This window comes from Aulostomus chinensis, chromosome 2, assembly GCF_037954235.1.
Source record: "Aulostomus chinensis isolate RoL2024-O1b breed Wild chromosome 2, RoL_Achi_v1.0, whole genome shotgun sequence".
NCBI classification, from domain to species: Eukaryota; Metazoa; Chordata; class Actinopteri; order Syngnathiformes; family Aulostomidae; genus Aulostomus; species Aulostomus chinensis.
This window is the reverse complement of record NC_141321.1, coordinates 3653926-3673039: the sequence shown is the minus strand read 5'-3', so window position 1 is coordinate 3673039 and position 19114 is coordinate 3653926. Positions and strand designations below refer to the sequence as shown.

General features: G+C 42.6%; 1 protein-coding gene across 3 annotated transcripts in view; it reads left to right on the top strand.

Annotated features, from left to right (window-relative positions):
• Nucleotides 1-19114, top strand: part of large2 (LARGE xylosyl- and glucuronyltransferase 2) — a 125857-nt gene that overhangs the window by 69781 nt on the left and 36962 nt on the right. The window contains exon 1 of one of the 3 annotated variants that reach the window (XM_086223145.1): nucleotides 7395-7578. The exons of the other annotated variants lie outside the window; for them this stretch is intronic. The gene's annotated coding sequence lies outside the window, so the exon portion shown is untranslated. Of the gene's footprint in view, nucleotides 1-7394; nucleotides 7579-19114 lie in introns of those variants that run through there. 3 annotated transcript variants of the gene reach the window in all.

Here is a 19114-nt window from a genome sequence, read left to right as displayed (position 1 = left end):
GAACACAACTCGTTCTCAGTGTCCGTCCAGTCAGGTCCGTTATCCGTCAGTTTCCAGTATTTGGCCAATTTAGCCATTTTTAAAAGATATGGCATATAACCTCGGGTCCGGTAAAAGTGATATCTTATATTTCCAGGGAAGTGCATGTTGCGCTATGCTGTGGTATATTGTGGCAGCACGTACATATCCTGTAGGTTACACCCTTGATCCATCCATCCATTCATCCACCTTCATCCACTTAGACAAAGTCAGGTCGCAGAGGTTGCAGTTCCAGGAAGGAACCTAAACTTCCCTTTCCCTGGCCATATCAACCAGCCCTGACTGGAGGACCCCTAGGCATTCCCAGGCCAGGGTAGCAGAAGCAGAGCGTGTGGGAAGTCAGACTGATAACATGCCTTGTCTGATGCATGTGGTCAGAGTGTAGGGCAGGGAAAGAGCAGCTGGTAGGATATTAATGTGTCTAGTTTACAGTAGTTCTATCTATATGTTGGAGACAGCAGTGAGCCAAAAATACAACCATCACATTACAGGCTATATTTATATTCAAGTGGGACCATCGAGTTGCCACAGCAACTATTCACTAATAAAAGCAATTAATTAACATTAGTACTTATTACTCTGCTCTTAGTGTTAATATTCATTACCAAATGTTATATTAACATTATAAAAAAAGGGAATTACTGGGCCCCTGAAACTAAAGTAAGTGTGGCTACTCTCATATAAATGTAACTATACTTAATCTTGTATAGTGTTAAAAGTGGTAAAAATTCCAGTGTTAAAAGTTAGAAAGACGTAATCATCCAGCCGACCATGTTTTAGCCTTTTCACATCGTGTCCCCCCTTTGTAATGAGCACTCTGTGGTCACTAACCTCCCCTCAGGCAAGCTGGGAATCATACATGCCAGGACCAACAGACTGAGGAACAGCCCCCCACCCCCATGCCCCACCCCCATGCCCCACATACCCTGTGTAGCCCACAACATACGGATCACATTTTCCCTCCACGATATTGGGCTTCAAGGTGTTTTATCCAAAAGCCTTAAAATAGTGTAACTTTTCAAACACAATCCTTTAAGAACATTGGTGTTCATCAACCACTCGAGGGTGAGTGGGAGATGTAGCCATGCGTGCTGTATTCAACTCAATTACCTCAGCTGAGATATCAGTGAAATTTGGAAACAGTTTCCTCTACCAAAATGAATGCATTTATTTATCCCAGTCCCACAAATGTATTTGTTGGCTCTCCTCTTGAAGATACAGCTAAATTACAGTATTGCATTCTGGTTTTTATCAACAGGATATTATTGTGACTAATTTGATGACATTTTTTGATCAAATAGCAGCACTAGATATCTATCAGTGTGTGGTGACCTGTTTAGAGGCCTGGATTTCAGTCATGTGGGGATATTTTCAGTCTGGTGGATGGTGACAATGCTTGGGGGGCAGAGTGAAACCTGATAAATGGCCCTAAGTGATTTCATAGACTCAGCTTGTGTTGGGGCTGAAGATTTTGAAATCAATCTGGGGGTGTGAAGAAAAAAATTGAAGTGACTCAACTTCAGTAGTTGCTGCTCGTTGCTGCTCTGCTGGAAGGTGGGAGCCCCAGCTGCATTAGCTGGCATCAAATCTGACCAAAGCACCAAGCAGTCAAATAGCATTGTGAGTAATGTCGGAAAAATAATAATTATCTGGTTCTGCTGCATCCTACTTAACATGTGAGTATGTTTGAACATTTGTCATATATACCATTGATAAAATGGTGATAAGTTTAACATTCAGCATATGATGCAGTGACAGGTAGACAAGCTTTTAGAAACTGCTTAGTTGGTGAATGGTAATTTCTATCATGTTTGTTGTCATTTCCATTTGATGTGACCTATATGACCTGCTAGAACTCTGGAAGTAGTTGCATCTGGGAAAAGGAATCAAGGATTTCTCTTGAAACTCATCCCCAGAGCTAACAGGCAGCAGAAACAATAGGTCCTCTGACAGTCGATTCCAGCCAAAGAAACATTTCCAGTGTGATAAAAGGCCCGAGTCTGCGCAAGATTGTTACTTTTTAAAGGTAAGAAGGGAAGTGTCTAGAAGTTGTTATGGCACCATCATCACCACCATCAACAACCCCGTAAACTCCCATGGTTATGCTATATTTACTCAGTGCTATAATATAAATCTGTGTTGTTGTTCACAAGCACCAGGCCTACTTATAGAAGCTGATACCTTTATAATAGATTCTCACCAGAAAAACTTTGACCCTCTTTACCATCCTCAAGCAGAGAGTATAATTCTGCAGAGTGTAGGCAGCTAGAGCACAAAGAAACAAATAAGAGCTTGTTTGCCTTGTGATTTTGTGTGTGTGTGTGTGTGTGTGTGTCTGTGAGAGAGAGAGAGAGAGAGAGAGAGAGCAAGAGAGAGAGAGAGAGAGAAAGAGAATCTATAAACTGTGAGTCAATTGTCATATTATTTATACATACAGTGTGGGTGGGCAGCACAAAGCCAGGGGGCAGCACATGTGTACCATGTAAGAGTCGGAGAGAGAGATCCTCTGTAAAGCATGCCTCAGCCTCCTCAAATATAGAATGGGCTCTTTTTCCAACAACTTAAGCCGCATTTTTATATCTTCCCAACAATTATTTTGTTTATATATTTTTTTCTGCCCAGCAAATTAAAATATTAGAAGTAAGATTACTTTTGTGATCTGCATGGGCTTCCTTGTTTGTATGATTTGTCCCCTTTTCATGTGAAAATGATCAAATTTCTGAAGTGTATATGTAGATTTTAGCGAATTATTTATTGCATACTGCCATGTTCTTTAAACAGGCATCTCAGACCTAGGAACAGGACTAGCTCACAGTGAAGCAGTATTCTGATTTTGACTTTTGTTTATTTGTCATTTGTGTGGGGTGGCACGGTGGTGCAGTGGTCAGCACTGTCACCTCACAGCAAGAAGGTTGTGGGTTTGAGTCCCGGCTTGACCAGGGGGTCTCTCTGTGTGGAGTCTCCATGTTCTCTCTGTGCCTGCATGGGTTCTCTCTGGGTACTTGAGCTTCCACCCACAGTCGAGGGGACGTGATTAATCCATACTCTGAATTGACAGTAGGCGTGGCTGGGAGAGCCAATGGTTGTCTGTCTCGATGTGTTGGCCCTGCCATGGACTGGCAACCCGTCCAGGGTGAACCCCATCTCACATCCGAAAGCTGCTGGGATAGGCTCCACCCCCCTGCGACCCATAACAGGATAAGCAGTAGAAAATGGATGGATGGTTACTTGTGTGTTGTGTTTTGCCTTCTCTTTTTCAGTTAAATCATGTCCATACAAGTGGATTACAGTGTGGCTCAGGCCACCTTTCTTTGTCCAAACCTGACCCTATTCTATGACCCTATTCACTGAATTTCTGTCTGTTGCCTATAAATTGGTACCGTGAGGCCTCAGGTCCACAGAGCAGGTGTCTTAATTGAGTTGGTTGATACAGCTATGTAAACACACCCAATTTAATTTGTTGCAGAATTACTTTCCTTTATTTCATTGTCTTTTCATGTCTGGCTGTCTTTATCACACATATTTTTCCTGGACATTTGAGTCCCCAGGCACAACGTTTGACCATATCGGTAGATTAAATAAAAATTATTTGATTAAAACAAGCGCATCCGACAGATATTTGCTTTAGTAGCAACAGTGTTCTATCGGAGTTTAGAACCTCTGATGTCGGAAGAAGTAATGTTGCTATGAGTAACTAAGCACAGGGCGGGGCTTATGTGAAAGTTGAATTGCTAAGCACTGGTCTCTGAATGTCTTCCTAATTTCAAACTGGGTAAAAGTTTATGTGTTTTTACAGTTCACCCCGTTTTACATGCTGGGCCAGATCTATTGCTGTCATACTGAAGTAGAAACTAAAGCTGGCTGGTACATTTTTAGCAGCAGTCTGGGCTTATGTATGGGAAACCAATTTAAACTTCCCTGGAAGTCAGGAGGAGGAGGGGGAGTTGCAGCAGGTGCAAGGGGGAAACTCAACTCCTAACCTCTGTCCTCCGCTGTTTACCAGCTCCCCTCCCACCTCCACCACTACCACCCAACCAGACTCTTATTGTTTTCACTGAGGAAAATGCAAGTCACTTTTCACCCCCTGCTCTTGTTTATGTGCTTCTTGACTAAAGTAAAACCCCTGTGTGCCTGTAAATTGAACCCCTGACCTAATAACAAGGAGGGATGTGTTGGTGTTAAGTTGTCAAGTCATCTCAATGACAGCTACCTGATACTCCAGCACTCACAGCCAGAGAGCAGCAGCTCATAAGAGAGGTGTTGTTTTTCTTGGAGTGATTTGCTGAAAGTCTTGCTGACCTGCTGATAAACCTGGTTTCATCTCAGACAATAAATAAAGGCTTGCACTCTTCTTATTCATTCTTTTATTTCTGTCCTGGATGTCTCAAAGCCTCAACCTTTAGCATATAGTCTCAGCACCTAAAGGATATCGTGACCTGGATGAGTAAGATCTTCACCAACCTATGACTGCTGTAGTCACTGAGTGAGTGACTGACTTACTGACTTAGTTACTGACTGACTGACTTAATTCCTGACTGAGTGGTGGAATGACTAACTGACAGTGTGGACAAGTTGAAATGCACCTGCACAGCATCTAGTGTGGAGTCTCCTATGTCTGCCAGGGTCAATATAGCACTCTTATTCGCCAACTTTGATACACAAATCCAAGATCTGAAACTATCACTGACAGGCTTTGTCCTTGCTACTTCCTTTAGCTTCGCCATCTCATGTGTTTAGCTGAAGTAGTCTTCAAAGACTAACATTACCGAACTGAAAATACATACAGAGTGTCACCAAACCTCCTCCTTCAAAAATGTAAAAGGGTTTGGATTTTATGGATTTCATAGAAAATACCTACGAGCATAAAAGCTCTACCTTTTTTGTTTATTATTTGAAAGAGTGATGAATGAGCAGATGGAGGTTAATGGAAAAGATGCTATTTTAAAATTGGGTGATTTTATTTTGGGAGAGTGAAAGAATCATCCGAAAATTGATCATAGAGACTTGGATGATCTTCAGGCCGGCAGCACCTGTCTGGGACTTGGCACACAGTTTACAGTAGCTGGCTGTAGCTGACAGCAATCTCAGGCTCCAAGTCGAGTATGTGAGTTGTTTCCGGAGAACAGATAAGAGCTGTAGAGGTGCAGTCAGTTCCTGGCCCCCAATGCTGATCCACTCCAGGTCGGTGTGCTCTGTAATTAGAGCAGTCACTCTCTCATCATTACATTTGTTATTGTGGAACTTCCTCTTACCTCTGGACTCAGAAAACAGAAGATGAAGCCACTACAAATGAAGTAGTATTTTATAAGACTATAAATGCCAGCAGACAGATATGTTTTTGAATAGGGTCAAGAAGTGAGCAAGCTGAAGTAGAAACAAAGTTCCTAGAAATAAACAACACAAGTTAGAGGTCATTGTGTGTTTGGTCGTAACCAGTAAATGTGTTTTATTACCGGCTGAAAGATTCAAGGCAAAAGTGAAAGCCTGACATGTTTTTGGGTTTGCATTAACTATGAAAATTTGAAATAGAGGGCTGTCCCTAATAAAATCAAATATTCCAGACTCTACATTTACACAGTCAGAAGAACAGCATATACAGAGGTGAAGGTAAGCGATCAAATTGTGACGTTGCATTTTCCTCATCTTTCCATTGAAATGATTAATAGGGACCACAATGAATGGGCTCATTTAAATACTGACTGAGGAAACTATGACACATCCAGAGATGAAGCAGTGCAAAGTAATCCATTACCCCATCAAAAAATATTCTTGTTTTGACCTCTGACTGGCTCAGATTGGAATTTGAACTGTCTGAAAACACAGTGAGAAGGATCCCTGACGAGGCCTCTTAAAGTTCTGGCTTTCGTTTCTGTGCTTCTGCAGGCGGCAGTTCAACATAATAATTTTACATCTCTGCAGTCTGCTGCAGATCCGCTCTCGAAACACTCGGGCAGCACTGCTGGGGTGTAGGATTTCTTCTCCTATTGTGAGTGACTTGTAGTGGTTAGTTGCACAAGGCTCTGCAAGGTGCAGTGAACAATGCTTTCATGAATAAATAACCACCAAATTGTGTCCTCTCCTCCACCAGTCCTCAAAGCAAGTATCTGGAAGTATGGCCTGTCATTATGCTGCTGTGATTGAGAAACACAGGGTTTTTTTTTTTTTTTCCAGCTCTGATTGGTTCTATCTCTCACTCACATTTACATGGTTCACTTCCTGCAACTGCTCATGCAGAGTGAGAGGTGTTAAATGTTGAGTCTTACTATGTACACATCTCTGCTCTTGTCCTGATACCTAAGGGAAGATAAGACCCTTCTTTAAAATGCTTGAATAATAATCACACAAATGATGGACTCTTACATTTAACACTATACTTTTCAACCATCTTGGTTGCAAATCTTTGTTCAACACATATCTTTTATCTCCTTTCAGAGCAAGTTTTTGGCAGAAAGAGATATTTCCCTCAAAAAGTCTCAAACCATTCGTGGAGGAAGTTCACAATTCCTTCACGAAAGTAAACACAAAGGCTCAAACTGGTAAAAATACAGATAAGAAGACTTTATTGTGTCGGGAGGGATGTCAAACATGTTCAACTAAGTATTAACACATTAGTTTATTGTCTGCTGGAGTGACACAAGAAACTAAAGTTCTGTAAAAACAAGGTCGGGCTTGTCTTGTTCCATTAGTCATATCACAACCACTCAGCTTCATTCTGAGGGGTCCAACGTGGACATTGGGATCTCCATACTAGCTAACTGTGTAAATAGTTAGTTAAAACACATGGATGATCCAAGGTTCACGATACGTTTTCACAGAGTAACTTCTTGTCTTGATTCTTTAGATCAAACGAATAATGTCTCTCATGTTTATCCATCTGACAGGTATGTATACACTACAGGCAGGACCCTTTTGTTGTAATAGCCTTTTTGTTGGTGATGTTTTACTTAGGTAAATAATCAGAGTTTACTTTTGTTTCAGCTCAAGTTGAATTAAAAGAAAATTGTCTTAATCCCCCCTGCAAACATTAAAGCAACTAAAGCCAAATGCTTTTTTTAGGCAATGTCAAAGACTTTTGCATTCCACAGCTGTAAAAAAAAACCAACCCTGAAAAGTTCTTGTCTTTCATTCGTGACAATATGTAAGGTGACACCAGTCCTTTCTTCCTGTTGTTTCTCTTTTTTCCACTGTTCTCCTCCCATCTGTCAGACAGAGCTGTAGAGGAGGGAGGAGAGGGAGCTGAAATCAGAGTACTCCCCTCAGAGGTGGAGGCGATTTATGGCATGTTTGTGCACGGGAAGGAGGAGAAGTGGGAGGAGAGCAGCAGAGGGGAGGAAAGGAGGGTACGACGCGGCGACTGAGGTTAAAGAAGTGGGACGAAGGTATTCAGATAGAGAAAGAGCAGTGGAGTTTATTGTTAGAGCTGAAGAGCTATGAAAGAGAGGGATTAGAAGAAGGAGGGAGAGCACTCTGTCTGTGCAGCTGAACTTGGACTTCTAACCACATGTTTCAATCACTGAGCAGCAGAAAGGAAATACACAGGTGGGTCAGACTGAGCCAGGCCACTTTTTTCATGTGTGTTCATGTTTGTGTGTGTGTTTAGCTTTTTGTCTTTGTAGAACAAACTTCTCCTCTTTGTGAGGAGTTTATACCGGCATCTCCTCTTCCACTCGTAGCCGTGAAGAGAGCGTTTGTAATGCAGATTATATCCAGCTCTGTTTGCAGTTCCTTTAGCTTCTCATTTTGTCAGGCATCATCTCTTGATTCATCACAGCTTTTCTTGTATCTGTAAGGTGACTGCTGACTTGTATTTATTTCCTTGCCTTTGAGAAGATATCATAGGCCATCTTCCATACAGTGCGGGAGCATTCAGGGTCTCTGCCTAATGAGGGGGACTAACTACAGTAAGTCACTCATGAATTGGACTACTGTCCTTGGGAATACATGAATGGAGAAAAGAAAGGATTTGGTCATTGAGGCATGTTCGCCTCGCAAATGGTGGATGTTAGCATGCCCCCTCATTGCTGGTGTTATCAGACTTCCTTCAGGTTCACTTTCTGCATCACATACCAAACATGCTAACGAGTAGCGTTGCTGTCAACAGTGCACTTTAAGGCAAAGACTATTAAACAATAAGCTGACAAAGCCTTAAACCGAGAAAGTATAAAGTTAACACAGCAGCATTACAAATCAACCGTTGTATCTTAGTTTAACACTGACAAATCACTGAAAGCAAATAGAAAGCAGGCTGTAACAGTTGGAGGACATGCACCATTGGCTTGTGCAGCGCATGCTAACAATATCAGCTAACTGTCACGACCGCAGCATGTTGGGGTGTTAAGTAATAGCTGTTATCTACTTTTGTGCTCTAAAAATTCAATTTCATTGACATGGTCAGTGAAACAAACAGAAAAAAACAAAAACAAACCAACGCCCACTCAGGCTGTGCCAATATAAACTGGTGCTTGACACATTTCAAAAAAGAGTTGGTGAGTTTTTAAGCAGAAAAATACTTTTTAAAAGGACTAATTTCACATAGACAGAAAAACAAAGCATAGAAACCAATTAAAATAAAAAGCTGAAATCAATTTATATTGAATAACATTCATGTATTCATTTTCCAAGTATTAACTTCAAATAATTTTTTAAAAATTTTGTAAAAGATAGAGAACCCCTTTAGGTATGCGTTTTCACACTGGCCGCCGAGCCGCTAATTCACTCCTCTTTTAGGCGGCCTGGCACGAGTATTCAGACAGAATGCAGAATAGGGGGTCAGTTTTAGCTCGGCAGTATTCCTCCTCTGAGGGTTCACTTGTTGCTGCCTCCACTGCTGCGTGAATCCAAGCCGTTAATGTGCCGGCTCAGTGTGAGGTGGGCGGAGGTGTCTGTGACGACGCCAACTCGCAAACATAATGCTTGCTGGTTCTCCCGCATCAAACACCTCTGAAAATGTCAACACCAATGCTGCTGGCAGCCAGAGCGGCGAGCTGCTGTTATGAAACGTATAGACTGTCACGGGGCTAAATATTCTTCCAACGCATCGTCACTTCAGCAAGATGAACACCGGGGGAGCCGCTGAGATCAGGGAGGTGCTAGCATCACTGGCGAGAGGAACGTGGACAACCACCTCATAGGACTGTGTAGGATGTGCTTGTTTCATGAAAAGGTCATGGAGGAGCTGACTTGGCTATCGCCGGATGACGAAACGTCACCAGCAATTTGAAAAACTTATAAAAAAAAGTACCACCAGGTCTGTGACCAAAATAGCAGCAATGGCAGAGGGAGGTTGGACTGGGACAGTACGAGGTTTGCCAGACTGTCACAGGGATGACTATTCTTCTGACGTATATGTTGTACGTCACTGTTCACGCGCAACTACATGCTGCACGTCACGTCACATGTTTACGCCCACACAAGTGGTGGCTTTTTGGAAAGAGGAATATTACGACTCGATTTCACACGGACAAGACAGCAAATTCCTGCCTCTACCTTGCTGCAAAATGCTGCATTCTGTGTCTAAAAGGGACGATTGAAGTGTAATTTTACATAATTCTACTTGACATGAATGGAAATGACATAAAGCTATGAGACAATTTTGATAACAAAGGTTTTGTCCTTGTATGGAGACTTGGAATTCAAAAGTTTTAACTTAAAACCGTCTTTTCTTAAGTTTGCTTTTAACATGTAGGGCCTATTTAAAGCATGGCACATGTGGGCACTTGGTCAAGCAGAAGCATCATTGCTTGTTTCAAGCCAGTGCAGAAGATGTAACTGACTGTCAGTGAATAATTAGGTGTTTGATGACGGCCTCTTTGCATCTCGGTTCGAGCTCTGATTGTATAATCCCACCAGGTACCGAAATCAGGCTGAACATGCCCCAAACACACGGCACACATATAGCACCATCCGGCAACTGCCCGGTGCCACAGAGCAATGAAATAGTTCCTGTAGAGATTGAAATGATGAGGAGAGTCATTACCTAAACATACATGAATATTTTCCTTTGAGAAAAAAAGTTTATTTTAATAATGAGAAAATGTTATTATATATAATTATATATATCACAAATTGAAATGTCATTGTACCATATGCTCATTGTCAATTTATTTATTTCATACATTTTTAAAATGACAGATACAATGCAAGAAATAAAGCAATAAAGTCAAAAGCTTAAATCTGTGCAGTCTCACAACAGTACAACCATTCAGTGAGGATGCAGAAACCTGTGTGGTGGTTAAATGTGGTCCAGGTCATGAGCGAGCGAGACAAAGAGACAGACAGAGTGTGTGTGTGTGTGAGGGAGAGAGAGAGAGAGAGAGAGAGACATCTTCCATACAGTGCAGGAGCATTCAGGGTCTCTGCCTAATGAGGGGGTCCCAAGGCTCTTCTTGTTCTCTTCAATATGAAGCACGTGCAGAATTTATGTTGGTTCAGGGGGTTCATGGAGCCCCTGAGTGTGAGTTACCTAAACTACAAGTCACAATTTGAATATGACATATTTCTACGTTAACGCAGACCTAATGATCAATTGTCATGCTGTGCTCTGTAATAATATATTACAGGGGCAAAATAATATGGAGAGTGAGGTTATTTTCATGCCGGTGACACTGCTGCTGGCAGCAACGGCACTCAGTGGATTTATAAGCAAAGATGCCTTCCAGTTATATTTACGACTAACTACAATAAGTCACTCATGAATTGGACTACTGTCCTTGGGAATACATGAATGGAGAAAAGAAAGGATTTGGTCATTGAGGCATGTTCGCCTCGCAAATGGTGGATGTTAGCATGCCCCCTCATTGCTGGTGTTATCAGACTTCCTTCAGGTTCACTTTCTGCATCACATACCAAACATGCTAACGAGTAGCGTTGCTGTCAACAGTGCACTTTAAGGCAAAGACTATTAAACAATAAGCTGACAAAGCCTTAAACCGAGAAAGTATAAAGTTAACACAGCAGCATTACAAATCAACCGTTGTATCTTAGTTTAACACTGACAAATCACTGAAAGCAAATAGAAAGCAGGCTGTAACAGTTGGAGGACATGCACCATTGGCGAGAGAGAGAGAGAGCAGTCTATCATTGTAAATTCATGCTTCTATCTGTAGGACTGCAAGGAAATGAAATGAAAAGTTCGACCCCGGTCACAAAGCCACTAATCCCACCTCAGCTTACACTGATAAATCACAAAGAAATATTCTCGACCTCAGAGCAGGCCAGGGCACCAGCAGCACAGCAGATTATGTCAAGCATGCCTCACTGACCCAAAGAAATCAAATTAAATGCAGAACAAGGGAAAGTGCCATGCTATCCAAAATTGGCAAAAGACAACATGAAATGTTTAGGAAATGAGAGGTGTTACTGAATACACCAGACTGAGGTCCTCGGATCATCAAACAAAAATCTACTGGAGTTCTACATCAGTTTAGGTGCCTTCAGCTTTTTCTCAGTCAGGGATTCTCTAAACCACATGACCCACAGTATGTCTATAAGTGTCTATGTATGATGTGTACTTCATAAAGACCAGACAGGACTTTTCTACATGTTAACCACGATATTACATTAGAGGTCTATAATGTCAGGTCCTGACCTGCGCTGATGTCTCAGCTGGTTTCCGCAAGGTTAATGTTCATGTGTGAGTTGAATCAAAACTGGACTTCTCTTATAATGTCATCATAGTTATTCGGTCTCTGACTGTGACGCGAATCACCCATCGTCCTCATGGGTTTCTGCTAACATGTTTGCTATCCTGCAGATAAAACAACATGACGAACCCTCTCACTGACGTGATAAATCTTCAAAGTCCGTTGCAGTGATGGATAACAAAAGAAACCACTAGGAACTAGGAAAGCTTGTGCAAACCTTTGCAGTGTGTTTCTCTCATGTATTCTTACTTAGCTTGTGCTTTGTTGATTTCCATGCATTGAACTCTCAGGCATACGAACATTTTGTGCTGCAATTTCAGTTAACTACTGTGGCACGTGCATAATCTTTTTTACAGTAACTGTGCTTTCAATGTTCTAATAACTTGTACTACTCCCCTGTTCATCATGTCGCTCACTCGTGAATGAGAGACAACTCAAACAGTATTTTTTCAATATATCAGAAGCCTCATGGGTTTTCATGGTGCAGAGCTGAGAAGAGGTTTGTTCCGCATGAGATGGCGCTGTAGAGCTCCAATGTCAGTCAGGGAAGAGATGCAGCAACAGGGTCTTGTTGAATAATGTAGGCAGAGTCATGAGGCAGGGGGGAGAAAGTGGGGCAGGGAGATACTAAAACATGAGAAACAGCAACACTGGAGGGCACAGGATGGAGAGCAGCCATTTTTTCACTGATTGGTTCTGTGTTGTGCCCACATCAGTGCTCAGGATTGCTAATGGGTTAGAAAAAGGACTGAGAGGCAGGTCTGTGCTATACAACCAAATTTAAAGAGAACATTTCTTTGGATTTGCTGCAGTCATCATTTTACAGTCAGTTCACCTTTTCATGGTTTTGTCTTTGTGTCCATATTGTGGACTTCCTGTTAAATTTCAGTCAGGGGTGTCAGCTTTTGATTTGTAGGTCTTGATGAGACGAATAAATTGGTGTAGGTCCCATGTCTCTTATGACATTCCTGTGGCCTGTGGTGGCCCTTTTTCTGCACCCAGGTGGCGCTATTGAGCAGAGTGGGTTTTTTTTTTTCATTGTATCAATTTTTTTGCCAGACCGAATGTGCGTGCCAAATTTGGTGAGTTTTTGAGCATGTTTAGGCGATCATGTTCGGCATCAAAGTGGCGTGGAAGAAAGAAAAAGTAACAAACATACCAATAACAATAGGTCTTTGCCCCGAAGCCTTGCTTCGGGCTCAGGCCCTAATTAAAGCTGCAGGCCTTCGCGCCAAGGGCTTTTGTCATGGACTCGTAGATGTTTTCAGACTCGGGCTGACAGCTCTTACTTTATCCACCCTACTCCCCCTTCCTTCCCTCCTGTGCCCTGTCAGGTTGAAGAGAATTTTAGAGTACTCTCCTTGTGAAATATCTCCATAAATCCCATGACTTTGGCCAAATTTTACATTAGAATTCACAATTTGGTTGGAAAATCTGTCCCGAATCCAGTGATACAGGTTGGAAAGTGGTCAGACTTATAGTTTAGAGGTCAGAGGCCTCAGTTTGACACATTATGTGAGTAAGTGTGGGAGTAAGTATGTGTCCAGACATTGCCTCCACATTGGTTTACGTTGTAAGGTGCAATGTAGCACAACAACTTTCGGGGCTTAAAGAATCTAAACCAACTTATTATAAAGTTTTTAACAACTTTTGTTGAGCACAATCTCATAAGTCATGCAATAAAGTTTGAAGGCAATACCATGAACACACTGTGAGGAAATAGCATTTGTTCAGGGTGCAAAATTGATACATTCATGTGCTTATTGTGGACTTCATGTTGGATTTAGGTCAGGGATGTCGGCACATGATTTGTAGGTCTTGCTGAGACTAATAATCGAATTATGGTTCCATGTCTCTATGACATTCCTACGGGCTGTGGCACCCCTGTTTATATACCTAGGTGGCGCTGTGGAGCACATTGTGGCACTTTGGGGGATAATTTTGACATTTTATCAAAGTTTTCACCAGACCTAATGTGCATGCCAAATTTGGTGAGTTTTGAGCATGTCCAAGGTCTAACGTGGCAGAATAAGAAAGAAAGAGAGAAGAAAAGAAAGAAAGAACAGATACAGTGGGGTCTTTGCCCCCTTTGGGGCTCAGGCCCTAAAAATACAGTATTTGAACAAAGGCTGTTTATTTTTATGAGCATGTGACCACAGGCTTGGAGGACTGACAGTGACTGAGGTTGAAACCTCAGGCCAACAGTGTGAAGCCATAGTCTGTTGTCGGGTTTTGCATCTCTCTTAAATTCATGATGTCATCAACTTGCAATACAACATGAAATCAAAAAACACAGAAGCCATAGCTTTCACCTAAAAAAAAAAAATGCATGTATGTACTTTGTTTTATCAGTTGGAAAAAATAGATCAAATTATCAAAACTGAACATGTCTCATTATAACCAGACAGAACAGTCTTATTATTTTAGAACAAGATTAATGTTGATTAGCTTAAGCTGATTTGATTTGCAGTGAGGATGTCTGTCTTGGGCCGCACGGTGGTGCAGTAGTTAGAACTTCTGCTTCACAGCAAGAAGATTCTGGGTTCAAGCCCCGGCTGCAGCACGGTGTCTTTCTGGGTGAGTCTGCATGTTCTCCCTGTTCCTGCTGGGTTCTCTCTGGTACTCCAGCTTCCTCCACAGTCCAAAGACATCAAGAGGGGACCAGGTTAATCCAGACTCTAAATTGACCGTAGGCGTGGCTGGGAGAGCCAATGGTTGTCTGTCTCTATGTGTTGGCCCTGCCATGGACTGGTGACCTGTCCAGGGGGAAGGCTGCTGGGATAGGCTCCACCCCCCAGCAAGCCTTAAAAGGATAAGCGGTAGAAAATGGATGGATTTGTGTCTATAATTTTCAGACCACCTTTACTGTTCTTAAATTGCAAAACACTGAGTCGTTAAGCAACCAGGTATTGGAGCCCATTCGGGGACCAGCACTTCAACTTTGGTTAAATTTAACTGTACGATAGGGTCAGTCATTTTCTTTTCATTTTTTTGAAATGAATGTAAAAGTGAGCCACTGACATTGGTAGAGAGAGAGCGACTGGAACTGATGGTGTCTCCACTCTTGTCTCTGCCCACTCATGCAGCAGCTCTAGTTGATTATTCCACTCATCAGGACAATCCCCTCTCTGATTATCTTGGTGTGAAAAAGCCCTTCAATTTGAATGGGACCAGTAGACCAAAGAAGCTCTTAATTATGATACTTGGTAGGTATGTTCCCCCTCTGCTCTGACTGACAAGATTCACAGAGTGGAGAGACTCCATCAAGGAGCCACCTTTTTTAGAACTTTTTTGCGCTCAACTTGCCATCCAATTTATGTAAACTATTTCCTTTAGCAGTAAACATAAAATCAGGCTGAAAATGTATGAAACCAGTGAGCTCACTGCAAAAAGTCTTGGTATTCCACTGTGATTGGCTGGATGTGACGATATTTAAAATGCAGTTTATTCATATTTTATGATCCACAAAATATCACAAAAGCCCGAAGAGAGTCACATTTGAACAGGACTTCCAGGTCAGTGTACAGAGAAGTCTTTGAGCATTTTCATGATTATCCCATATCTGTCTCGGGTTGGGTTGGGTGGAAGGCCAATCTGTGCCAAATCTACTGTTCGAACCATTTCTTTAATATCTATTTGAGTTAATTTGTTGACTTTGATATGATGTATAGACCTGATTTTGGTGTATGAATTCATATTAATTTTATTTGGGATCAGATTCCTTATTAGATTTATCTTTCACAGGCAGTTGTGGTAATGGCAGTGTGGTGGAACGGGAATCGGCACAGTCTTTGACCACATGCTAATATGTTTGATAAAAGTGAAAGCCTGTTCAGACCAGTTCAGAAAACTATGAACTGCAGAAAAGGCCCTCTTCTCCTGAGTGAGGCCTTCAATAATGGCCGGAAAGATGCAGAACATTAAGATGGTTTGGACATAAAATGCCATACTTTGAGAGCGATGTTGGCACCATCAAACCTTTAGTTCTCTGTATAGGCTCATTATCATTTATTTTTAAAATGCGACCTCAGTCTGAAGAGCCATGTGACCTGTTTTGGAAATTAATGAGACTTTTATGTCACTCTAGATCAACATTTGTCATCGTTGTCAATCCGAAAAGAGCCCTTATTATGATATACTTTTTTTTCCATTCTTCTCCTGACCTTCATTTGGCAGAGGGGCTCCAACACACTGCTGCTGCACAACACACATCCACTGAACATAACTGAAAAATGAAATGATGTCGGCTCACATCTGGTGTATTGCCCCTGTTCACTTCCATTCACAGACTGCTGCATGTGATGTCATGTTGTTCTACTTCACACTTAAGTCAACTTTAAAAGACAGCGTAAACTGATACATTAAAAAAAACATCAGAGCAAGGAAAATAAATCAGATTTGAGCACTAACACTTGCAGTGTGAATGCAGTTTTATTCCAGTGTTTTTAGAGATGAATACTTGAATTGCTGCCCAGAAACTGCTTTATGACCTTCAACCATGAGATGCTGATCAGTTCATTACTGAGTTCAGCGGAAGTTAGTACCAGATGTAATTTTCTGTCAATGCATTCTTGAGATAACAAGGTGCAGCATGACTCAGGTGGGAGAGCAGTAATGGGAGGGCTTATGGGTCGGTCCCTGGCTCCTCCAAAGCCTGTATCTAAGGGCACGTTTCCTCTGGCTCATTTCGGCTCGGGTGGGGTGGGGACGACTCGGTACGGGTGCGTGTCCACTAGCACTGGGCACCACATCAGCCAGGGTGGACTCACCGGCTGAGAGTTCCCTGGCGTCACGGTCGCCAGTCCATCATACAGCCAGCACATATAGACAGACAACCATTCACACTCACAACCACACCTACAGTCAATTTAGAGTATGCAATTAGCATTGTCCCCTCTGGCATGTCTTTGGACTGTGGGAGGAAAACCCACGCAGATGCATGCAAACTCCACACAGAAAGACCCCGTGTTTGAGCCGTGGCTTGAATCTGGAACCTTCTATCTGTGAGGCTAACCACTACACCACTGTGCTGATGTGCTTACAAGACCCGTTGATGATGATACCTTAAAAAAAACCCATCAGTCTTCTCGCTAATTATTTAGAGATAAACCCAGAGGGAAACATCTACCACAAATGCTGCTAATTATCTGATTACAGAACTGCACAGCTAGCCTCACTCTCAACTCATGATGATTAAGACAGATTCAAAGAGGCAAAGTACAAGTTTAGCAAGGTGGTGAAAGAGGCTAAACAACTGTACTCTGAGGGCACATTTCCACTGATTCACTTTGGCTCGGGACGGGTGGGGTGGGGAAGCACCCCGATATGTGTTTCCGTCACATTTTAGTCCCCACGCAGCTTGGCGCTGATTGGGTCACATATCCACTTATGTTGTCTACTTGTATCATCTTGGCCTCGGCAAAATACTGGTTGATCACTTGGTAAAGTCTTTATTCTTTTCTTGGGTGTTCTGTTTCACCGCTTGAAGCCTTGCCGGTCTGTCATCCCTTCCTTTAAGTTTAATTACACCGGCGAACTTCCGACCACCCGCACTGATGTGGTACCCAGTATTAGTGGAAACGGGAAACACACCTGTACCGAGCCGTAGTGAGCCAGTGGAAACGTGCCCTGAGAAGCTCCAACACCAGTACTCAGCTAACGACTCTGCGTCTGTCTGGTAAGCGATATGGCAGATCACCAACTACAAGCCTAAAGCCCCCCACTCCATCAATGACCAACACCTAACCAAAGACCTGAATGAGTTCTACTATGGCTTTGAAAGACAAAGACACAGTCCTGCAACCATCCCCATGACACCTCCCAACAGCTCCAGCTCCATTCACCTCCACCAATTCCTACCTTAAGGGTCCCTCCTCCTACTACTCCTCCATACCCACCTCAGTGACAACTCTCTCCATCTATGAGAGGGAGGTCAGCAAACTCTTCAGGAAATTGAATCCCCAGAAAGTAGTTGGACCGGATTCTGTCTCCCCATCTGCATTGAAGCACTGTGCTGACCAGCTGTCTTCAGTGTTCACAGATATTTTCAACGCTTCACTGGAGACATGTTACGTGCCAGCCTGCCTTAAGACCTCAACTATCATCCCTGTTCCCAAGAAGCCAAGGACCACAGGACTTAACGGCTTCAGACACGTTGCCCTAACATCTGTGGTCATGAAGTCCTTTGAGGACTCCACCTAAGGGCGGGAGTTTGACCATCTGGTGACCTGGTGCAACCAAAACAACCAACACTTAACACTCTAAAGAAAGTGGAGGTGGTTGTAGACTTCAGGAAGCTCACCTGCACCCATCACCCTCTGTGACTCCAAAATTGACATTGTGGAGTCTCTCCGTTTCCTGCGAACTATCATCTGCCAGGACCTCAAGTGGGAGCCGAACGTAAGCTCCCTCATCAAGAAAGCACAGCAGAGGATGTACTTCCTGTAGCAGCTGAATAAATTCAGTCTGCCAAAGACAATGAAGGTGCACTTCTACACAGTCATCATTGAGTCCATCCTCACCTCCTCCATCACCATCTGGTACGCTGCTGCCACAGCCAAGCACAGGGGCTGACTGCAACGTGTCATTTGGTCTGCTGAGAAGGTGATAGACTGCAACCTTCCATCTCTTCAGGACCAGTACACCTCAAGGACTCTGAGGCATGCAGGAAAGATTGTGGTTGATCCCTCCCACCCAGGTCACAATCTCTTGAATCCATTTCCCTCTGGCAGAAGGCTACAGTCCATCAGAACGAAAACCTCACGCCACAAGAACATTTTTTTTCCCGTCTGCTGCCAGCCTTATCAATAAGGCCAAGAACCCCCCCAGACACTCTTCTCACTTATGCCTATACGCATAATCAGCGCATCCATAACCCTACGCGCTACATTAATTCTCAGCTTGGACTCTGTGTACAAATATTTATATGGTTATGTTGTCATATTTTCATATATATATATATATATATATATATATCTTTATAACTTTTTATGCAAAAATAACACAACAACAAATTCCTTGTATGTGTAAAATCGTACTTTGGCAATAAAGCTTTTTTCTGATTCTGAATCTGATGATTAATATATGGCTGAGAGAAAATAAATAGCTTTGGGGTAACTAAACTGCTGGTTAAAGGATAACTGTTTGCACTGTTTAGAAAGCAGATGAGTGTCTATTCTCTCTGGTCAGTGTGTTATCCTTTCATTTACAGCCATTACACTGAGTTATTGGTTGTGCCTTCATGCCGCTGCCACCCACGCTGCCTCTGCTGTCCCTCCAGTGCTGTTCTCAGCTCTGATTAGATGACTGAGGAGGAAGCGAACGGCCACAGTCCTCCTATGTTTCCTCCTGATTTTGCCAGCCAAGCCACTTTGTTTTTACAGCTACAATTAAAGCTCAAAGTGTTTGCGCAGCTCAAGCAGAATGTACACAAG